Genomic DNA, 22,803 nt, shown 5'->3' with positions numbered 1-22,803 from the left:
TATGGAAGGTAGATTAAGCAGTGTAGCTGGAGATGCTGGAGCACTTGACCCTGCTGCTAAGAAGACAAAAGTTGTTGCATCACAGCGGTGATCTGTCCAAGGTGCTGGCCCTGCACAGCAATCTGGATCAAAGGTAGTGGACCAACAGTACCACCGCGAGCAATGATGTAAGCCAACACCTGGGAACAGAATCTAAGTGGCACCAGAGCACGCCACAAAGCGGGTTGGATTTGGTGCGGTAGGATACCACCAGGTCGCTCCACAGGCTCGACTTTGCTCACGATGGTGGCCAAGGCGAAGAACAAAGTCATTGAGAAGGATCATGCTGGTTAGCATTACAGCCTTGCAGCGCTTGGGGACCTGGGTTGAAGTCCCAAGGTCAACATCTACAAAGAGTTTGTATGTTCTCTCCGTGTTTGCATTGGTTTCCTCCCATACTCCAAAACATACTGGTAGGTTGATTAGATTGTGAGCCCCATTGTGTAACCCTACTAGTCTAGACGCCCCATGGTGAGAGGGAAATGTGGACGAGAGGTCTGTGTGCTAGGTAATCAGCCTGACGCAGACCCTGCGTCTCACAACTGTGGCATCCTACATGGAGGAATTTTTAATAACACAATTACAAAAATATATTGTCATTACAGGAAACCAAAAAGTTCCCTCTCAGCATTCAACCCTCTGGGGACAAGAGTGTCAAACTCATATATATATCGGGACATATTTTGCGATGTAGTCTCCACCCCTCTAATCTTTTTCAACAGAACAAATTATATAGTACTGATTCCTTTGGGATTCTGCCCGTGTGCTTTCTTTAAACGTGCTGTGAGTGTGTGTTGTTTAAATCTATCAACTATATCATTTATATGTTCGCTTATTCTTTGTTTTAAAGTTCTACATGTACGTCCTAAATATTGAGATATATGGGCACTCACTGAGATATATGCCTGACATTGTGTTACAAGTGATGAGCTCCATAATAGAAAGCTTATATCCATTAGAGCTGGGAATAATTTCTTCAGTTTTCCTCAGAAAATTGAGGCCTTATAGTTTGCACTTCCTCGGACTCTCAGACTAATATCCAACCTTCAAAGTTTCATACATGCTCTTAAAACCCATCTCTATAGGCAAATCTATTAGACTCGCTAACTGCCATTAGCCATTATCTCTTTACTAACCCATCCTGTGTCCCCCTCCCATCTGTTATCCGGCAAACACCAGATATACCAAGCTTATAGACCTTGGACTTTGTATATAAGATGCGTCTGGTTTAAGCAGCCAAATTTTTATTGATTAAATTATTTTATTATGTTCCTTTATAAAGAATGGCTCATCCTCATAGACTGTAAGCTCTTGTTTCACCCTCTTGTAGACTGTAAGCTCTTGTGCCACCCCTTCTTCCTCATAGACTGTAAACTCCTGTCACCACCTCATCCTCATAGACTGTAACCTCTTGTGTCACCCCCTCATCCTAATAGACTGTAAGCTCTTGTGTCACCCTCTTTTAAACTGTAAGCTCTTGTGTGACCCCCTTATAGACTGTAAGGTCTTGTGTCACCTCCTCATCCTCATAGACTGTAAGCTCTTGTGTCACCCCCTCATCCTCATAGACTGTAAGCTCTTGTGTCACCCCCTCATCCTCATAGACTGTAAGCTCTTCTGTCACCATTCATCATCATAGAATGTAAGCTCTTATGTCACATCCCTCATCCTCATAGACTGTAAGCTCTTGTGTCCTCCCCTCATCCTCATAGACTGTAAGCTCTTGTGTCATTCCCTCATCCTCATAGACTGTAAGCTCTTGTGTCACCCCCTCATCCTCATAGGCTGTAAGCTCTTGTGTCACCCCCTCATCCTCATAGACTGTAAGCTCTTGTGTCACCCCCTCATCCTCATAGACTGTAAGCTCTTGTGTCACCCCCTCATCCTCATAGACTGTAAGCTCTTCTGTCACCCTTCATCATCATAGAATGTAAGCTCTTATGTCACATCCCTCATCCTCATAGACTGTAAGCTCTTGTGTCCTCCCCTCATCCTCATAGACTGTAAGCTCTTGTGCCATTCCCTCATCCTCATAGACTGTAAGCTCTTGTGTCACCCCCTAATCCTCATAGACTGTAAGCTCATGTGTCACCCCCTCATCCTCATAGGCTGTAAGCTCTTGTGTCCCCCCCCCCCTCATCCTCATAGGCTGTAAGCTCTTGTGATCAGGGCTCTCACTCCTATTGTTCAACAGCTGACTCAACACACACCGGACGGCCTCGATCTCAACAACAGTGGAATGTAGCGGTGAGACTCAGCGTTCCCCAACATGTGATGTGCTAAAGATGGCTATACCATATGAAGAAACTATTTGTGAGTATATAACCAGCTAAAAATTTTGTTTTAATGGGAAGATGGAAGGAGCCAAATACAGGACCATTCTGGAAGAAAACCTGGAGGAGTCTGCCAAAGACCTGAACTGGGACAGAGATTTATCTTCTAACAAGACAATGATCCCAAACATAACACAAAGCTACAATGGAAAGTTCACAAATAAACGTATCCAGGTGTTAGAATGGACAAGTCCCATCCAGACCTGAATCCAATCGAGAGCTTAAAACTGCTGTTCACAAACGCTCCCCATCCGACCCCACTTTCTGTCTCTCTATGTGCAAAACTGTTATAGTCCTGATACCCAAAGTGACTTGCAGCTGTAATCACAGCAAAAGGAGGCGCTAAGTATTAACTTAAGGGCGTGTAATAATATTGCACCCCCCCCCTTTTCAGTTTTATTTTTTACAAAACTTTGAAATATCCAATAAACTTTGTTCCACTTCACAATTGAGTCCCACTTGTTGTTGATTATTCACCAAAAAAATGACAATTTTATATCTTTATGTTTAAAGCCTGAAATGTGGCAATAGGTAGAAAAGTTCAAGGGGGTCGAATACTTTCACAAGGCTCTGCATGTATAAAAACAAATTTCTTATATCGAGAAATAAAGTGCATATCAAGATGTGCAAATAATACTATTATTTAGGGATTCCAAATAAGTGTTAAACTATGGGGCAGATTTACCATGGGCCCGAATTGCGCATTTCCACTGGGTTTTCCGAATTTTACCAGTTTTTGCCGTTTTGCAATAAATTGCCCCGGGTTTCTGGCCCACGCGATCGGATTGTGTCACATCGGCACCGGCTTTCACGCAACGGAAATTGGGAGGCGTTGCCGTCGGAAAACCCGACGAATTCGGAAAAACCACCGTATTTAAAAAAAATTGTGTCCCTTGACACACACTTACAAGCACCAGGAAAAAGATGGTGAACTCCGGTGGACCTCGGCGCAGCAGCAAAACCTGGTGGACGACAGGCGCACGACCTTAGGGAATCCCGGCAGGACGCGAAACCAGGTTGGACAACGCGCCGCGGGATCGCGAATGGACCGGGTAAGTAAATGTGCCCCTATCTTTCCAAAAAAGCAATAATGAAGGGTTATAACAGAGCAATAACCAAGAGATAATATATACATCCAGAAACCCCAATAGATGGTATATAAAGCACATATACCACCCATAGATAGTATATACAGCCAGAAACCCCAATAGATGGTATATACAGCATGTATCCCACCCATAGATAGTATATACAGCCAGAAACCCCCAAAGATGGTATATACAGCATGTATCCCACCCATAGATAGTATAAACAGCCAGAAACCCACAATAGATGGTATATACAGCATGTATCCCACCCATAGATAGTATATACAGCCAGAAACCCACAATAGATGGTATATACAGCATGTATCCCACCCATAGATAGTATATACAGCCAGAAACCCCCATAATAGTATATGCAGACAGACAACCCCATAGATAGTATAGACACATAAACAAACTGGTTCAGCCCAAACACTGAACCTGAACTTCTGGAAGAAATTATGTTAGTGGGTCCAACCCTGCAAGGATTGTCATGGACCTAAAAATGAAAGTACAATGCACTCAACACTAGTCACAACTATTATGGTGTTACCTTTATATATTGTTTTTTAAATAGTTGGTAAATTATCAAATATTCTTGAGTACAAGCCGAGTTTTTCAGCATAAAAGGGTGCTAAAAAAATCCCAACCCCTGGCGTCCTATTCTTCTTTTGGCCAAGTCACCCTGCATCTCCGGCTTCCTGGGAGTGCAGGCAGAAGTGCATCTATGTGTCCATGTGCAGGGAGAAGATGAGCCGTGAGAAGTAGAGGTCACCCCCTAATAACGGCAGAGGGGGCGGAGGCCGGATCCAAGATAGCAGCACCCATGCTGTGCCATGTGATAAGATATGAGTAAGGGGTTTAATGAAAAAAACATCATTTTTGGCAACCTTCTGCAGTATTTTTTTTTACAGCAATCACTATGCACGTATGGCAATGGCTCGCATTTATTATAGATTGTTACGGATGTGGCAGTGCCCAATTTGTGTGAGTTTTTTGTGTTTTACGGAGTCCTATTTGGAAAGCTGGGTTCACTTTTTCATTTTTTAGGTAAAATATTACAATACTGATGTACAGTGTCAGTCCGGACAGAATAAGGATCCTTGATCCTGACCTCAGAGTTGCCATAGGAAGGATCAGATCCCCTGATAAGTGGAATGAGGGTCTGATTGGATAGGGGAAAGAGGGAGGATCCCCTTACATGTTGCTGTCATGCTACACATTGGGTTGTAAGCAGTTAATACCTGTGATCAGAGTTACCTCTCATTGTGGGTGCTTGAGGAGCGTGTCAGATAAGATAAAACATGTGAGCCGGAAGTCACCTCCCATGTGCTGCCGTAAAGTACTATTATATCCTGCACCAGGAAGGGGTTAATATATATTCTTTTGTGCCATTTGGAGGTCATCTATTATAGCATGGGAATACATGATGGCTATATACTGTATTTCCCCCAACTAATTTCCTACATATACAGTATAGATATAGGTATGTGAAGCTTGTTAAATAATACAAAAAACTTTGGGGCACATTTACTTACCCGGTCCTGTCGCGATTCAGCGGCGGGTTCTCCGACGCTGATTCGGGTCCGGCCGGGATTCACTAAGGTAGTGCGCCCGATGTCCACCAGGTGTCGCTGCTGCGCTGAAGTCCGCTGGAGTTCACGATTCTATCCTGGGTTCAGGTAAGCGCGCGTCAAGCGACACTTTTTTTTTTAAATACTGCGTTTTTTCCGAATCCATCGGGTTTTCCTACGGCAATGCCCCCCAATTTCCGTCGCATGCATGCCGCCACCGATGCGCCACAATCCGACCGCATGCGCCAAAAACCCGGGGCAATTCACGAAAATCGGTAATATTCGGGTAACCCGATGGAAAAACGTGATTCGGGCCCTTAGTAAATGACCCCCAATGTGTTACCTTTTTCATTTGATGTTTTAATCTCGGCATAATGGACTGTTTTGGATATTTATGGCTGAGAGATAAGAACATTTCATGTAGAGCGAGGGCCAGGACTTCCACACTGTGATAGAGTCTAGGGGTCACCCCTGAAGACAGGAAGTATCTAAGTCTTGGCAGAGCAAAGTGCATGGTCATATTGGCCTCCCTTCTTATATTGTATGATATGAAGGAATCATTATTATATCCAAATAATATTTCTAAGTGTGTAACTATGCCTCCATATGTATACATGTCGGGTAAAAGGAAGTGATATTTTGCAAATTCTTCGACCCCAGGAATAGGTGATGAGAAATATCCTACAGCTAAACTTCCATTAAATTCTGTGAATTGATGTTCTATAATGGGGGCACTGGAGGCCCAAGGAGGAGGAAGAATGAATGTCATGTTATAATAACATGTAGGATACCACTCTTCTAAATAAAAATGTAGATCCTCAGTAAAAGGTCCACATAGTACAACCACACTGACTCCGGAATTCTTTATAATGTCTGGAATCCTGTTATATTTATTAGGAATTGGTTTCTTTAATTTCATAGTGAAGGCGACACAGATCCCGTATTCTTCCATATATTTTATTAGTACTTGTAGCTCTTTTTCTCCAGCGTCATCATCTGTTACTAAAATCCCGACCCAGGTCCATCCAAAGTGATGTAACAGTTTGGTTACTGCCATATTGTATACATGGCTGTTATGTACTGTCCGGAAAACACGTGGATAGAGGAGTCTATCAGTCAGGGAATAGTCTGTAGCTCCATTGTTGATCTGTAAAACAGGAAAGGCAAAATATTGGACGGATCTTTTATTTTTAATATTTTCAGGATAACAAGTATTTGTGTTTGAGTGCACCTGTCAGAGGCTCCATACCGAGTCACTATGCATAGAAGACCTAGATAACCACAGCCCGAAAAGGAATGTAACACAGACAAGGTAACACCTTAAATGCTGTAGGGTGCAGAATATGCATCTCAGAAAAAAGGAAATCTACCATCAGAATCCATCACGATAAACCTGACACTTACTAATAGATCCAGGCACCGTGACTGTGGTATCTTCTTTTATTTGTATCCATGGCCTCCTTCCTGCTAGTATCTACTTCAGACTAATTAGCAGTCGTGAGCTTGCCCCAAAACCGGCACCAACACAGGCACAGGTCCCATTGTCCGGATTAGCAGCATGGCCGCTCAGCTTGCTATGAAGTAGCCATTTCCTTGCAGGTCACGGCACACATCCGCTCATATGGATTTCTCCTTAGTCTCCGTCTGTCCTCTGTTTTAACTTTCACACTTGCGTTGCAGATCACGTCAGAGTTTGATCAGGGTGTGATCAGAGTTTGGTCAGTGAAAAACGCACATTTTGCATTAGAGTTCAATCAGTTTTCAGTCAGAGTTTGTTCAGTCTCTCAGTTTTTCATGCACGTTTTCAATGCAATTTCAATGCAATTTCAATGCGTTTTTCACACGCATTATCTGCGTGTGAAAAACGCATTGAAATGGCATTGAAAATGCGCATGAAAAACTAAGACTCAGGACCGAGCTCTATCTTTTCAATGGCAATTGATGCATAAAAAACCCATTGCACTTGCAAGTGTCTGGGAGTGCAATGCGTTTTTGATGTGTCTCCATAGACTTGAGTGGTGCGTTTTTCACGCGCATGACTTGCAAAAGTCAAAGTGTGCGCGTGAAAAAAAATGCAAGTCTGAAAAAGCCAATTGGTTACAATGGGTCAGAGAGCAATGCAAGTTCTGCACATCAAAAGTACGCGCAGAAAATGTGCATAAAAAACGCAAGTGTGGAAGGGGCCTTAGTCGGAGGCCCTAATTTCTGGACTGCCTTTTGTCTTTGTTTGTCATACTTTCTACTTGGCTGTATCCACATATTATCATTTCTATAAAGTTCAGGCAGATCTTTTGCTGATTAGTTATAATAGATTATAAATCTCTTCATTTTTTCCAAATTGATCACCAATTTGTTCCACAAGCGTTGGCTTCAGCAAATGACTAGCAGTTGGTAAGAGTGGCCCGGATTCATCTACTCATGAGCCTCTGACTGCTGTGCAGGCCTTGTGTTTCTGTGACCCAGTATAGACAGGTATATGTCTGAACCTGTCTGATTTGCTTTTCACATTAGTATTTAACTGTTTTTACTGTTGCCTTTGCTTTTCCATTACTCATATCCTGGAGATGATGTCTGATGGTCAAATTCCCATGTCTTGCTGAATCATTTAAACCCTTCTGAAGTAAATTGAGCAGCATTGTCAGAGAAAATAGTATCAGGAATGCTATACATGGCAAAAAAGGTCTTGAGAAAGTTGGAGAAATAGTGCACTTTGATCAGGTATTCTTTGTCATTTCATGTGAAGAGGAATGTGCCTATCTTTGTCCATTTTGTATTTAGAATTGTTTTTTTTTGTTTAATACCAGACGTCAGTGGGCCACAATAAGAGGAGGCTGGAGGACAGGAGGAGGATAGAAGACCGGGGAGATAGAGGACAGGGGGGCTGGTGAGAGGAGGAGACTAGAGGATAGCAGGCTACAGGAGGAGGCTGGAGACTACAGGAAGAGGCTAGAGGCCACGAGAGAATGCCACAGGAGGATGCTGGAGGGCAAACAACGATGCTGGGAGGACTGAAGGCTAGAGGAGGAGGACAGGAGGAGGATGGAAGAGGTGGCAGGAGGACAGGAGGCCACAGAAGGAGGCTGAAGTAGAGGAGGCCACAGGAGGAGGAGGCTGGAGTACAGGAGGCTACAGGCAAAGGCTGGGGAGGAGGCTTGCAGACAGGATGAGGCTGGAGGAGGAGGCTGGAGGACAGGTAGAGGCTGGAGGGCAGGAGGCTACAGTAACAGCCTGGATGAGGGGTCTGGAGGACAGGAGGAGGCTTGAGGACAGGGGGAGGATGGAGGACAGAAGGAGGCTGGAGGACAGGGGCCACATGAGGATTCTTGAGGACAGTAGGCTACAGGAGGAGGAGGCTGGAGGACAGGGGGCCACAAAAGAAGGCTGGAGGCCACACAATGAGGATATAATTGCCACTGGCCAGCTGCCTGCCCTGATTAATTGCAGCCCCTACCTGTGTCCTCTGCTGGATCTTTGTGCCTCATAGCCTTAGAGAAAGCTTGTCTGATGCCCTAAGCGAGTATCCTGATTTCCCGCCGTGACCTCGATTCTGTTTCTGACCTCACTCCTGTGCTGCCAGCCCTGACCTTCTGCTATGTCCCCGACTCTGATACTGTGCTGCCTGTCTCAACCTCCTGCCTGTCCCTGACCATGACCTTGCCCTAGGATTCTATACTTCATCTTGGCCACCACCACTGACAAAGTCCCACCTGAGGAACGACCTGCTGGTACCTCGCAGCAACAAGTCAAAACTGCCTTGCTGCGGGCTCTGGTGAAAACTGGGTCCCACTTAGACTCCGGTCCCAGGGGTCGGCTTACGTAATCTTCCGTGGTAGTACAGAGGTTCCACTACCACTGATCCTGACAAGGAGTAGTAGCCATGTGCGTAATGTCTCTATGTGATAGCAGCAGGCAGAGATGAATTATATCAGAAACCTCTTTTTATCATTCCTTCTGCTACCTTCCAGCAAGCCACACCCCCTAACTTCCTGTCACATATTCTCATTTCTTAAAGAGACATTTATGCTTCCTGTATGTTACATCACCCCCTTTTTAATTAATAATAATCAAAATAATAAAACAACAAGTTAGAACTGCTAAAAGACAAAAAAAAAACAATTAATGGTCCATTACTAGATGGTTGTTGAAGAGAACACTGTTTTCTGAAGAGGTGGCTGTGTCCTGTTGAGAACTGTCAATCTCAGTAACATCTATGTGGGTCTGAGAGGCTTCACCAGCATCATTTAATCCATTTTCTGGTTAACACTTTGAAATGTGAGGCATTCAGGGGAATAGAATGTCCATCTCACTCAGCTTTGACCATACTTCCTTTCTTATGTACTGAATTGGGATCTGTACTGGTGAGAGACACCCAATCAATGGGCTACACACATGCAAATATAGGCTACATTTAGATAAGAGAAACAACATGTGCGAAGTAGCGAATCAATAGAAATAAACTTTATTGAAATTTGGACATGAGACAAACATGAACAGGACAAAAATGTCATAAAATCATTTAAAAAGGAATGCACCCCAGTGCACCCAAATATACAAAATCTTCCGGAGCCCGACACCTGATAATGTCGGGTTTAACCAGACCTGGGCCACACAAGAAAACCAGCTCACTATGGGATCATAGATATATGCATAAGGCCTGTGTCTGTGGGAGAGATGAACGAAATGACTGTCAGACAGTCCAGCCCGAGGATGTGTCGGGATGTGAGCACGGAAGTGCAGGTGGATCCTCTGCGCTGGAGTGGCTGAGAGAGGATGGAAAACCCACTAGACACCCATCTAGCCTGTGATATTTACCAAATGTGTGAGGAGGAGATGTGGACCCAGGACAAGTCGCCCCACGCTTTCCGCCGCGTATCGCGGCTTCCTCAGGGGTGCCCTGCTAACGAAGTACCCGGGTTTTTATACCTGTGCCTGATGCTGTTTGATGAGTGGCCGGTGTGTGTCGGGATCGCGTCCAGGGGGGCGTGACCGGAAGTGGGGAGGAGCCACGCGCGGCCCGGCGCCGCTTCCACTATCGCGGCTCGCCGACCGCGCACGCGCACCCCCTGTCTCCAGGCAACGCCGAGGACGCGAAATGGGGAAAAGATGTAAGTATGAACATGTTAATGAGCAAAAAATGCATAGCTGGCAATTCAGTGAATATTATACATGGGCTAAGGTACAATACAAACGCTGTCATGTACATCCAGAGCAATAATGCAATATTAATAATATATTCTCTTAAAGACTTTATGACCAATATGAGATCATAAATAATGAACAACATTAAAACAATAGCATTCTGATAAAAAAAATATGAATATTTGAATAATAGGAATAATGATCAAGTTCAATTCATCAAGTGCAAAAGTACATACATAGTTGATGCAATATATTATATGAAAGGCATTGTGGCCAGTGTCAAATCATAAATAATGGACAGCATTATAACAATATATAGATAACAAAAAGTTCTGATAACGACAATAAACATAATTATTAAAGTGCAAAGTGCATACGTGATTTATATAATGTGCAACATACACATAAACAGAACGCCAAAGGCCTCTCAAATATATCTTGAATCTTAGGTAGACAAAATCGCACTCAGTCCAACATGTATACCTGCATGGGCCCATGCACATTCACCCATTCGCCCAACACTCATACCGGAACATGCAATAATGTTACATGATAGTTGTTCTGCCCTTCAATGAGGGCATAAGGTGGAAAGCATTGTTGACCACATTATGATCATTATGTTTAATTTTTGGTTAGTACGCCGCCTAGTGGCTGTCAGTTGTTATTGTTATTAGTTGTAAAACATGTAATTGTCTAATGCTTATGTCATTGTCATGTGACCTATGACTTAATGCAATCTTATTGGTAGTAGGTGAAATGCATTGTGGGAGCTTCCACCATTTTGAGACTGTACTTTGGGGAGATCAGACACTCTCCATCTTAGTCATTCTACCCGCCATATATTTTCTCTTTTTTTATTCCTTGTGAACAGCATAGCTGGTAAGAGGTGTAAAATAATGTTATAGTCTATGAACTCAGTTACTGTTAATGAACTGTAATGCTTTGTAAGTAGACTGGCTAGCATACATTATGTTATATACATGTAAATGTATTCCTACTGTTCTTGCAGGATTATAGATCTGTACTTTATTCTGATTACCTATATGTGCTTGTTTCAGTTTTACCATTAAACAGACATCTGAATATCCAAATCCTCACTGTTCAGTTGTCAACCTGTTGGAGCAATAAAGTTGGACTACGTAACCACAACAGTCTGGCTTATTGGAAGACAGGAAGGTTTATGCTGTATGTCAGAGTATACACAGCTGTGACGTATATGAAGACAGAACAGTAAAACAGCTTTGCTAAAGCAAGTGGTGGAATTGCCGAAGAAAATATGTTCTGACTACACAGAGGTGCAGTTCGTCTACGTAGAGTTCTACATACAGACACCAACGCGACCTCTAAACTGTCACATGTGAGAGAAGCAAGCAAGTTACAGTACGTCTACCCAGAAGACTGAAACTACGCCATCGCAGACCTGCCTGCGTAGAACAGTCTCCAAACAGTCCCAGGATGTCACAGAGAGGATCAGCTTCATTAAAGACACGATCCGAAGCAAGTGGCTCAAATAAGTCATCTATCAAAAATGCTGCCGCCATTGCCCGCGCAAAAGCAGAGGCGGCAAAAGCGAGAGTAGCCTTTGCTGAACAGGAGATGCAATTAAAGCAAAAACAAGCAGCTCTAGAAGCAGATAGAGCACGTGAGAAAGCAGCTCTAGAGGCAGAGAGAGCACGTGAGAAAGCACACTTGGATGCGGCCTTGGAGAAGCTTGCCACAGAAAAAGAAGCAGCGGCAGCCCTAGCTGAAGCGGAATCTCTGGAAGCAGCAGAGTACCCTGAGAGTGAGAGACGCAGCAGTGTGCTTGACCAAGAATTTGAGCACCCGGATAGAGCAGAGCGGACCTCAGAGTATGTACATCAGCACTTCAAAGAGAACAACAGCATGGATCCACAACATTGTAAGCAAGAGGTCACTGAGCAAAGAATCCAGAATTCCACCCAGAAGAAAGCAACGTCCTCAAAGCCTGAATGGTATTACCCTGACTGGCCTCCAGAAGGAACTCCTGACAGGTACGATAACACACCATACACCTATCGCAAGACACCAAACCGTTCCAGTGCCGAGCAAGCTACAGTGGACTTTGCTAAGTTCTTCACTCGGCATGAACTAGTTGCCAAAGGACTTATAAAGTTCAGTGATCGCGCTGAGAACTATAGAGCTTGGCGATCCTCATTTCAGAACTTAGTGAGAGACTTAGACTTATCCAGCAGCGAGGAGCTAGATCTTCTGGTCAAATGGCTCGGTGATGATTCTGCTGAGCATGCCAAAAGGATCAGAGACATCAATGTGAACTATCCAGATATAGGTCTTAGGATGGTTTGGGAGAGAATGGACGAACGCTATGGGTCTCCAGAAGCTATAGAGAATGCTTTATTTAAAAGAATAGACGACTTTCCCAAAATAGCTGGTAAAGGCTACCATAAACTCATAGATCTAGCCGACCTATTATTGGAGCTTCTGGTTGCCAAAATAGAAAATGACTTACCAGGTCTTGCTTATCTTGATACTGCTCGAGGCGTCAATCCTATAGTTCAAAAGCTCCCTAACAACTTGCAGGAGATGTGGATGAGACATGGCTCCTGGTACAAACATACCCATAATGTACAATTCCCTCCCTTTAAGGTATTTGTGGACTTTATTACACAGCAATCTAAAATTAGGAATGATCCCAGTTTTAATTTTATGCTGTCAGGTGGGGCTTCCATTGGTGCAACATCTCATAAGACACCAGTGGTAGTCCACAAAACTAACATTTCCTCTACAGGTTCTTCTTACAGGAAATCCAACTTTGAACAAGCAGACGACAAGGTCAAAGAACCGAACAAACTGTGTCCCCTGCACAGAAAGCCACATCCTCTACTGAAATGCAGGGCCTTTAGGGAGAAGCCTTTGGAGGATCGCAAAGCCTTTCTCAAGGAACAAAGGATCTGCTTTAAATGCTGTTCTTCAGTGTCACACTTCGCAAAGGATTGTAAGGTTGGTGTTAAGTGCACAGAATGCAACAGCACAGGACATAACACAGCTTTACACCCTGAGCCACCATCAGGCACTTTATCACAGATCCATGAGCATAGCGGGGAGCTGGAAATCCCGGACACAGACACCCCTGCGGTTACCTCACAATGTATGGAAGTCTGCAAAGGGCTCGCAGGGGGCAAATCCTGTTCAAAAATATGCCTGGTCAGAGTCTACCCAGTGGGCCACAAGAACAAAGCCATTAAAGCCTATGCGATCTTAGATGATCAAAGTAATAGGTCTTTAGCCAGGTCATGCCTCTTTGACACCTTTGATATTAAGGGACCTTGCTCTCCTTACTCTTTAAAGACTTGTGCAGGCACTATTGAAACAGCGGGGAGGAAGGCTACTGGCTTGCAAATTGAGTCCATAGATGGTTATACGTGTTTGTCCCTACCTACCATACTGGAATGTAACCAAATCCCAGATAATAGGTCAGAAATACCCACGCCAGATGTGGCAGCCCAGCACTCTCATTTGAAACGTTTGGCTCACGTGATACCTAAGCTTGACCCTGAGGCTCAGATAGTCTTGCTCCTGGGGAGAGATATCTTACGAGTCCACAAAGCCAGAGCTCAGATTAACGGTCCTCACAGTGCTCCTTATGCACAAAAGCTCGACCTAGGCTGGGTCATTATAGGAGATGTTTGTCTAAATGGAATGCACAAACCTATCTCCATCAATTGTATGCACACCAACATTTTAGAAAGTGGACGTCCATCTATTTTCCAAAAATGCCAGAATAAATTCCTCATAAAGGAACTAACTTACAGCACTCCCTTAACTTGTACATCTGCAGGCCTGCCTTGTGACAACCATCCTTTTGAGCATGACCAAGACCACTTAGGTTGCACAGTTTTTCACAGAGAAAAAAATGACCAGCAGATGGCGCTGTCCTTTGAAGACAGACTCTTCTTAGACATAATGAAACAGGAAATAACTAAAGATGAGTCAAACAACTGGATTGCACCTCTACCCTTCAAACTCCAGCGGCAACCTTTACCCAATAATAGAGAATTAGCTTATAGACGGCTTGTCTCTCTTAAGCACAACCTGGAAAAGAAACCAGAGATGAGAGACCAGTTCTTCACCTTTATGGGAAAGTTATTTGAGAATAAACATGCAGAGATAGCTCCCACCCTGAAGGATTCTGAAGAATGCTGGTACTTACCCATCTTCGGGGTATATCACCCTAAGAAACCAGGTCAAATCAGGGTGGTATTTGACTCTAGTGCCAAATATAACGGTGTCTCATTAAATGATGTTTTATTGTCTGGTCCGGACCTCAATAACAGACTCTTAGGGGTTCTTCTTCGCTTCCGCAAAGACTCTGTTGCATTCACGGCAGACATTCAGCAAATGTTCTACTGTTTCCTTGTTAAAAAAGAACACAGAAATTTTTTACGATTCTTTTGGTACAAAGACAATGACCCCTCTAAAGGTATCACAGAGTATCGGATGAAGGTGCATGTCTTTGGCAACAGCCCTTCCCCTGCTGTCGCCATTTATGGTCTCAGACAGTCTGCCCAAGAAGGTGAACAGAAGTATGGGTCAGATATTAGGCTCTTTATTGAGAAAGACTTCTATGTGGACGACTGCTTGAAGTCAATGCCCACAGATGAATCAGCAATCAGTCTCCTTAGTAGAACTCAAAAAATGCTTGCTTCTTCTAACTTAAGGTTGCATAAAATAGCTTCCAATAGTCAAAATTTATTGGAAGCGTTTCCTACACAAGTCCACGCAAATGACTTGAAGGACTTAGATTTAGGTACAGATTTCCTCCCTATGCAACGCAGCCTTGGTCTCCTTTGGGATTTAAAGTCTGATACCTTCACCTTCCAAATCAGCGGAGAAGAAAAGCCCTTCACTCGCAGAGGTGTCTTGTCAACTATAAGCAGTTTGTATGACCCACTAGGTTTTGTAGCTCCTATCCTCATACAGGGGAAAGCGATATTACGAGATTTAACTCGTGAGACATCTGACTGGGACGACCCACTGCCCATTGAAAAGTCAGAGCTGTGGTTGAAGTGGAAAAGTTCACTAAAGTTCTTAGCTACCCTTCATGTTGCACGCCCTTACGCTCCTGTGCCATCTACAGATGTTAAAGTGCAGAAACTGTGTGTCTTCAGCGATGCTTCTGTTAAAGCAATTGCCGAAGTGGCTTACCTAAAGACTGTGGATAACCTAGGAAAATGCCATATTGGGTTTGTCATGGGTAAAGCAAAGCTAGCACCACTCCCTGAACTTACAATTCCCAGGCTAGAACTCTGTGCCGCTGTACTGGCAGTCGAACTAGCGGAGCTCATTGCTACTGAAATGAACATCAAGATTGAAGATGTTGAGTTCTACACTGACAGCAAAGTAGTCCTGGGGTACATTTGCAACGAGAGTAGGCGTTTCTATGTTTACGTCAGCAACAGAGTACTGAGAATTCGGAGGTCTACCTCTCCAAAACAATGGCATTTTGTACCCACAGAGCACAACCCTGCTGACCAAGCAACCAGGCCAGTTGCAGCTAATTGTCTCGAAGACACAATATGGTTCACCGGTCCAACCTTCTTGTATGATTCCAGGCACAGTTCTACCACTCTTGACATGTATGAGCTAGTGGATGCAGACGCTGATGCAGAAATCCGTCCTCAGGTATCTACTCTACATACAATAACTTCAGAAAGTCACTTAAAGAGCGATCGTTTCAAGAAATTTTCGACTTGGAAGTCACTTGTCCGAGCCATCACCTGTTTAGTACATATAGCTCATTCTTACAAGTCTACTGCATCAAAGATTAAAGACAGCTGTAAGGGATGGCATCACTGTACTCATGCCTACTCAGTCTCCAATTTAGAGCAGTCAAAGCATGCAATCCTTCGTTTGGTACAACAAGAGACCTATGTAAAAGAAATTGAAAATATTGCTAAACATAAAAATATCTCTAATGACAGCCCCTTATGGAAACTGGACCCATTTATGGACAACGATGGATTGTTGAGAGTGGGGGGTAGACTTAAGGAAGCCAGTTTAGACTTTGCAGAGAAACACCCTATAATAATTCCGGCTCATCACCATATTGCCACATTGCTTGTGCAACATTTTCATGATCAAACAAAACATCAAGGACGATTACTTACCGAAGGAGCTCTTCGAGTCGCTGGGATATGGATAGTTGGAGCCAAGAGATGTGTGAGCAAGGTTATCTTTAACTGTGTCATTTGTCGTAAGCTCCGTGGTATGTTTCAGACTCAAAAGATGGCCAATCTCCCGATTGACAGACTCACCATGGTTCCTCCATTTACTAATGTTGGCCTTGATGTCTTCGGTCCCTGGACAATATCTACTCGACGTACCAGAAAGAATGAATTAAACTGCAAACGGTGGGCAGTACTTTTCACCTGCATGTCTATTAGAGCTATTCACATTGAGGTAATCGAATCAATGGACACTTCTAGCTTTATAAACGCCCTCAGGCGCTTCATTGCCATCAGAGGACCAGTGAAGCACATACGCTCTGACCGAGGATCAAACTTTGTAGGAGCCGTCAGAACACTAAACATTCCTTGCAATCTTGACACTCTTAGGGTTGAAAGGTACTTGAGTGAACAAGGATGCACATGGACCTTCAATCCGCCACACTCTTCACACATGGGAGGAGTGTGGGAAAGAATGATAGGCCTAGCAAGAAGAATCTTGGACTCTATTCTCACTCAGGTGGGCTCTACAAGGCTTACTCATGAGAGCTTAACAACCTTTCTGGCAGAAGTTTCAGCCATCATAAATGCCAGACCCTTGACTGCAATTTTGAGTGATCCGAATGATCCATCTCTTCTCACTCCAACCAAGCTGCTTACGCAGAAGACTACAACACCTAGCGCTCCTATGGGAGAATTCAATTCTAAAGACATGTACCGATGCCAATGGAAGCAAGTACAAAGTCTTGCAAACACCTTCTGGGACAGATGGAGAAAGCAGTACCTCCCTATTCTGCAACCTAGAAGAAAGTGGCAAACCCCCAAACCCAATCTCAAGCTGGGAGATGTTGTACTCATGAAGGATTCTCAGTTACCCAGAAATGAGTGGTCTATGGGCCTTGTCACCAGGACTATACCAAGTGAAGATGGTAGTGTTCGTAAGGCAGAAGTCAAAGTATGGAGAAAAGATGGGACCAAAATATTCCTCAGACCAGTGGGTGAACTGACATTTTTGTTCTCATCTGAAGATTCTAGTGGTGACATCCAATGATGTCAAGCGGGGAGTGTTCTGCCCTTCAATGAGGGCATAAGGTGGAAAGCATTGTTGACCACATTATGATCATTATGTTTAATTTTTGGTTAGTACGCCGCCTAGTGGCTGTCAGTTGTTATTGTTATTAGTTGTAAAACATGTAATTGTCTAATGCTTATGTCATTGTCATGTGACCTATGACTTAATGCAATCTTATTGGTAGTAGGTGAAATGCATTGTGGGAGCTTCCACCATTTTGAGACTGTACTTTGGGGAGATCAGACACTCTCCATCTTAGTCATTCTACCCGCCATATATTTTCTCTTTTTTTATTCCTTGTGAACAGCATAGCTGGTAAGAGGTGTAAAATAATGTTATAGTCTATGAACTCAGTTACTGTTAATGAACTGTAATGCTTTGTAAGTAGACTGGCTAGCATACATTATGTTATATACATGTAAATGTATTCCTACTGTTCTTGCAGGATTATAGATCTGTACTTTATTCTGATTACCTATATGTGCTTGTTTCAGTTTTACCATTAAACAGACATCTGAATATCCAAATCCTCACTGTTCAGTTGTCAACCTGTTGGAGCAATAAAGTTGGACTACGTAACCACAACAGTCTGGCTTATTGGAAGACAGGAAGGTTTATGCTGTATGTCAGAGTATACACAGCTGTGACGTATATGAAGACAGAACAATAGTAGCATCAGAAGGGCTAAAAATAATGTAATAAACGCACGAAAGTGCGAAATGGGAGGATACTTGGTTTGTCAGAGAACCAAACAAGTCCTAAGCGCAGGATTATATGCGGTGACAATACACGGAAAGGTAGGACCTGAGACATGGAAGGCAAGCATCGATTTCTACGGGGAGAATATAGATTAGGCAAGCAGAACATGAATCTTGAGGATGGAGACGTGGACGGATGAAGTTGAGAGCCTGGAGGTAATAAAGCAATGCAAAATTATACTCGGCCCAACTCCAATGGGCCAGAAAGTGAGATTGCAGAAGGTTGCCAAACAGGAAAAAAGGGGCCAAAAAACGGGAAAAAAGAGACAAAAAACAAATAACAAAAAACGACAGGCGGAAAAGAAAGAGAAAAAGAAAAAAGGGAAAGAAAGAGAAAAAGAGAAAGAGGAGAATAAGAAAATATATCTATGATCCCATAGTGAGCTGGTTTTCTTGTGTGGCCCAGGTCTGGTTAAACCCGACATTATCAGGTGTCGGGCTCCGGAAGATTTTGTATATTTGGGTGCACTGGGGTGCATTCCTTTTTAAATGATTTTATGACATTTTTGTCCTGTTCATGTTTGTCTCATGTCCAAATTTCAATAAAGTTTATTTCTATTGATTCGCTACTTCGCACATGTTGTTTCTCTTATCTAAACATACTTCCTTTCTTGGCAGTTACATGTTATTCTGCTGGGTCATACATTGGACAGGTCTTGTGGTTATATTTGTGACGTACAACCACTTTGTCACCCCTCTCTATAAAAGATGGCTGGGCATGACGTTTCTTGTCTACGTACTGTTTTATCTTCTGCTTGTTGTTGAAGTCTGCTGGTCTCAGTAGATTCATCAAGAATGACATGGCTGGTAACATCAGGAATACAGATACGAAGAGTTCTTTTGAATAGTAGGTGGGCATGAGCAGCATTAGTAGTTGAATGAGATGTACTCCTACAGTCATGGGCAAAAGTTTTGAGAATGATACAAATGTTAATTTTTACAAAGTCTACTGCATCAGGTTTTATAAAGGCAGTTGGCATATACTCCAGAATGTTATAAAGAGTGATCAGCTTAACAGCAATTAATTGCAAAGTCAATAATTGCCTAGAAAATGAACTTTTTCCCCCAAAACACATTTCATTGCAGGCCTGCCTTAAAAGGAGCAGCTAACATCGTTTCAGTGATTGCTCTATTAACACAGGTGTGGATGTTGATGAAGACAGGGCTGGAGATCAATCTGTCATTATTACAAGAAACACGTGCAGTCATCATTGCACTGCATAAAAATGGCCTAACAGGGAATAGTATTGCAGCTAGAAAGATTGCACCTCAGTCACCAATCTATCGCATCATCAAGGAATTCAAGGAGAGAGGTTCCATTGTTGCCAAGAAGGCTCCAGGGCGCCCAAGAAGGACCAGCAAGCGCCAGGACCATCTCTTAAAAGTGTTTCAGCTTCAGGTTCGGGCTACCAGCAGTGCAGAGCTTGCTCAGGAATGGCAGCAGGCAGGTGTGAGTGCATCTGCACGCACTGTGAGGCGGAGACTCTTGGAGCAAGGCCTGGTGTCAAGGAGGGCAGCAAAAAAACCACTTCTCTCCAGAAAAAACATCAGGGACAGACTGATATTCTGCAAAAGGTACAGGGAGTGGACTGCTGAGGACTAGGGGAAAGTCATTTTCTCTGATGAAGCCCCTTTTCGATTGTTTGGAACATCTGGAAAACAACTTGTTCGGAGAAGACAAGGTGAGTGATACCACCAGTCTTGTCTTATGCCAACTGTAAAACATCCTGCAACCATTCATGTGTGAGGCGGCTTCTCAGCCAAGGGAATCGGCTCTCTCAGAGTCTTGCCTAAAAACACATCCATGAATAAAGTTAGGATAGGGCCTAACTTGCTGATCGCAGTGTTGCGACCCCCACAGATCATGAAAATGAGGGGTCCGATGGGGTCCCTTTGTCGCTCAGTCAGAGTAAAGAAGCAGGAGGCTGCGCATGACTGTTCTTCACCATTAATCTCTTTGGAGCTGATGGAGATTGCACATTCCTTTTCCTGTGTTCATGGGAAAACCCCTTTAATAAAGAAAGAGGGCCGGCCTACCAAGATGAAAGAGCAGCATAGGAGGATTATGGGAAGAAGAAGGGTTAAGAATTAGGAGTTAGTCAGTGGTCAGTCTGAAGCAAGATGGCCTAGGAGACAGGCAGAAGCAGAGGCCAAGTGAATTAGCACAGCTGGTAAAGTGCAGTGCAGTTGAGGAGCATACTGAGAACAAATTTTGAGGAGGAAAGCCCACCAAGGTGGCCGTTGTCCCTACAGTTAAAATTAAGCACCCCACCTATCTCTCAGGGACCCAAGTCAGCGATTATCCGACTGGCATCACAAACATTTCCCTACAAGTCCTTTCCCCCTTTTCAGTTACCACAGGGGCGGCCAAGAGAGGACCTTGGCCTAAGGGGCACCACAGCTCATTTTTGGCATGACAATTAGGATCAACACCATTCCATGCGGGGACTTATTGAATAAGGCTGGCGGCCATGTTGTGGCCTACCACGTGGGCGAAAGGAACAGATGCCACATGTGCCAGAAAGTAGAATCTGGCATCTTGAAGCCTACAGCGTGCTGCAGCAGTGACGTGCGGGGGATGAAGCCAGGCATGCTCACCCCGCTGGAGGTATAGACCCGCCACCAACTGTACGTACCCTGCAGAGAGGGATATGGAGAAACATTGATGTCCCGTTCAGTCAGACAAGAGAGTCCTGCAGCAGGGGCTGCAGCCCCAATTCTACCACTGACCATGCAGTACATACCAGGCGCTGCATGGCTGCCGCAGTACGCCAGCAAGCCACAGACCCTCAATGACTTTCAGGAAAGTCTGACTAGTTTATTTGGACTGTACCCCATGTCAGAAGAACAGAAGGTCAATATCCTGATTAGTCAACTTAGTGGCGCAGCGCAAAGAGAAGTCAAGTTCTGGCTTGACTACGACAAAAAGAATGTAAAAGAAATCTTTATTAAATTGAAAGGCACCTTTGACACCCATACAGCCGCAGAAATAAAGATGCAGTATGATAAGATGTTAACAGAGCAATTTGTGGAAGGCCTGTTATCTGAGTCCAGCAAAGCCCATTTGTGCAAGATGTCCCTACAGAATTCAGACATGGAGTTTGCCTAGTTTAAAGACCGCGCCACCCGGGTGCTGCGAGATAGAACCCCTGCTTATAGTGAGCCAGTAAAGCAGCAGTCTATCAAGTGTCACCTGTGGGCAGTAGCCTCCCTGCAAATATTGCCTGGTTCACATCACCAGATTAAAGTTGAGGACCCGTCTGCAGATTTGAGGTTGCAGGTACAGGAGTTAACCAAAGCGTTGCTGCTTTGTGTAAAACTGTACAGCTTCTCCAAACTGGTACTACCACGTAGGAAATACAACTAGCTTCCAGTCCAGATGATCTTCCCTGGCATCGGCCACGGTGGAGACTGCCGCCACAGCGATTATCCTGCACTGGACGTCGTCCCTCTGACCAATTTGATCCCACCAGATGACCCATGTGCGGTCGCTGCAATAAGGTTGGTCACATTAAAAGGGGGTGTCCTTTAAATAGGAAAGTGGACCATTCCCCGAGGGTAAGACAATCTGGTCCATCTAACTGGCGCAATAAATATATAGGAAGAAGACCATTGATAGCCATGGTGATAGATGGTCTCCCTTTCACGGGCCTCTTTGATACCGGTTCACAGGTAACCATGATTCCATGTGTTGTGTACCAGAGGTACTGGACTGACAAAGACTTCATCCTATCACCTGTACGTGACAGCCAGTAATGCCCAGTCAACAAGGCAAGTGGGCTACAAAGAGGTTACCATTCAGGAGGGATGGCCAGAACTCAAAGCTCAAGGTGTTGTAATTGATGATGTGGAAAGAGGTGAAAGTAACCCTTCTGTAACCTTGGGAATTAATGTTATTGAAAACTGTTTGGGTGAGGTTTTGACTATTTTGAGGGATATGACCATGTCAATCCCACATAAAGAAAGAAATATCCACAGCAGGGAGATTAAGGCCCTGGTACAGCAGCAAAAAAGAGTTAACAGGAGGGGAGATTGGCAGTGTTGGGGTGAGTGATCGCAACCCCATCATAATCTCTCTCAGAAGCGAAACGCTCCTTTGGTGTGCAGCGGCAATAGGGGTCAAGATTACCAAGTTAGGGGCATTGTTAATGTCAAAAGAGGGAGAGTCCCTGTTCGCATCTTGAATTGTGGGGAAAAGGAAGTGTCCACTGTAAGCAATAATGACATACAGGACTTAGGACCCTCCAGCAAACACTGCTGATAGCAACGGTTCTCCAGCATTGTTAACAGATTGGTGGCAACAAATGCAGGTGGGCATCGACACCGCTCCCCAGCTTCAGAGGGATGGTTTGTACAAATTCACACAAGAGTACGAAAGGGTCTTTAGCAAGCAACCCTTAGACTTTGGTCAAGTGAAAGGCATCCAGCACCACTGTCACGGGTGCTCCCGCGATCGCTGTCTCGGATCTCGGGCGCACCCGTGTTCCTGCTGCTGCCCCCGGTCCCGGGCCCTTCTCACCTTCTCTGGCTCCCGTGATGTCCTCTCTGGCCCCCGCGGCTCGGCGCGCGCGTCCCCGTCTCCTAGGGCGCGTGCGCCGTC

The 22,803-nt window shown here is 44.3% G+C and overlaps 1 protein-coding gene across 8 annotated transcripts in view; it reads right to left on the bottom strand.

Moving 5' to 3' along the window:
* LOC140083737 (vomeronasal type-2 receptor 26-like) overlaps nt 1–22,803 on the bottom strand; it is a 121,075-nt gene that overhangs the window by 16,043 nt on the left and 82,229 nt on the right. Inside the window, exons 6-7 of one of the 8 annotated variants that reach the window (XR_011849946.1) lie at nt 18,944–19,094; nt 5,642–6,178 (exon numbers count right to left, since the gene is read on the bottom strand). The exons of 5 other annotated variants lie outside the window; for them this stretch is intronic. The gene's annotated coding sequence lies outside the window, so the exon portion shown is untranslated. Of the gene's footprint in view, nt 1–5,641; nt 6,179–18,943; nt 19,095–22,803 lie in introns of those variants that run through there. 2 more of the 8 variants (XR_011849947.1, XR_011849948.1) reach the window with 2 other exon arrangements.

The sequence above is a fragment of the Engystomops pustulosus genome, chromosome 1, assembly GCF_040894005.1.
Source record: "Engystomops pustulosus chromosome 1, aEngPut4.maternal, whole genome shotgun sequence".
NCBI lineage: Eukaryota > Metazoa > Chordata > Amphibia > Anura > Leptodactylidae > Engystomops > Engystomops pustulosus.
The sequence above is the reverse complement of the archived record's forward strand: the minus strand, read 5'-3'. Positions and strand labels throughout refer to the sequence as shown.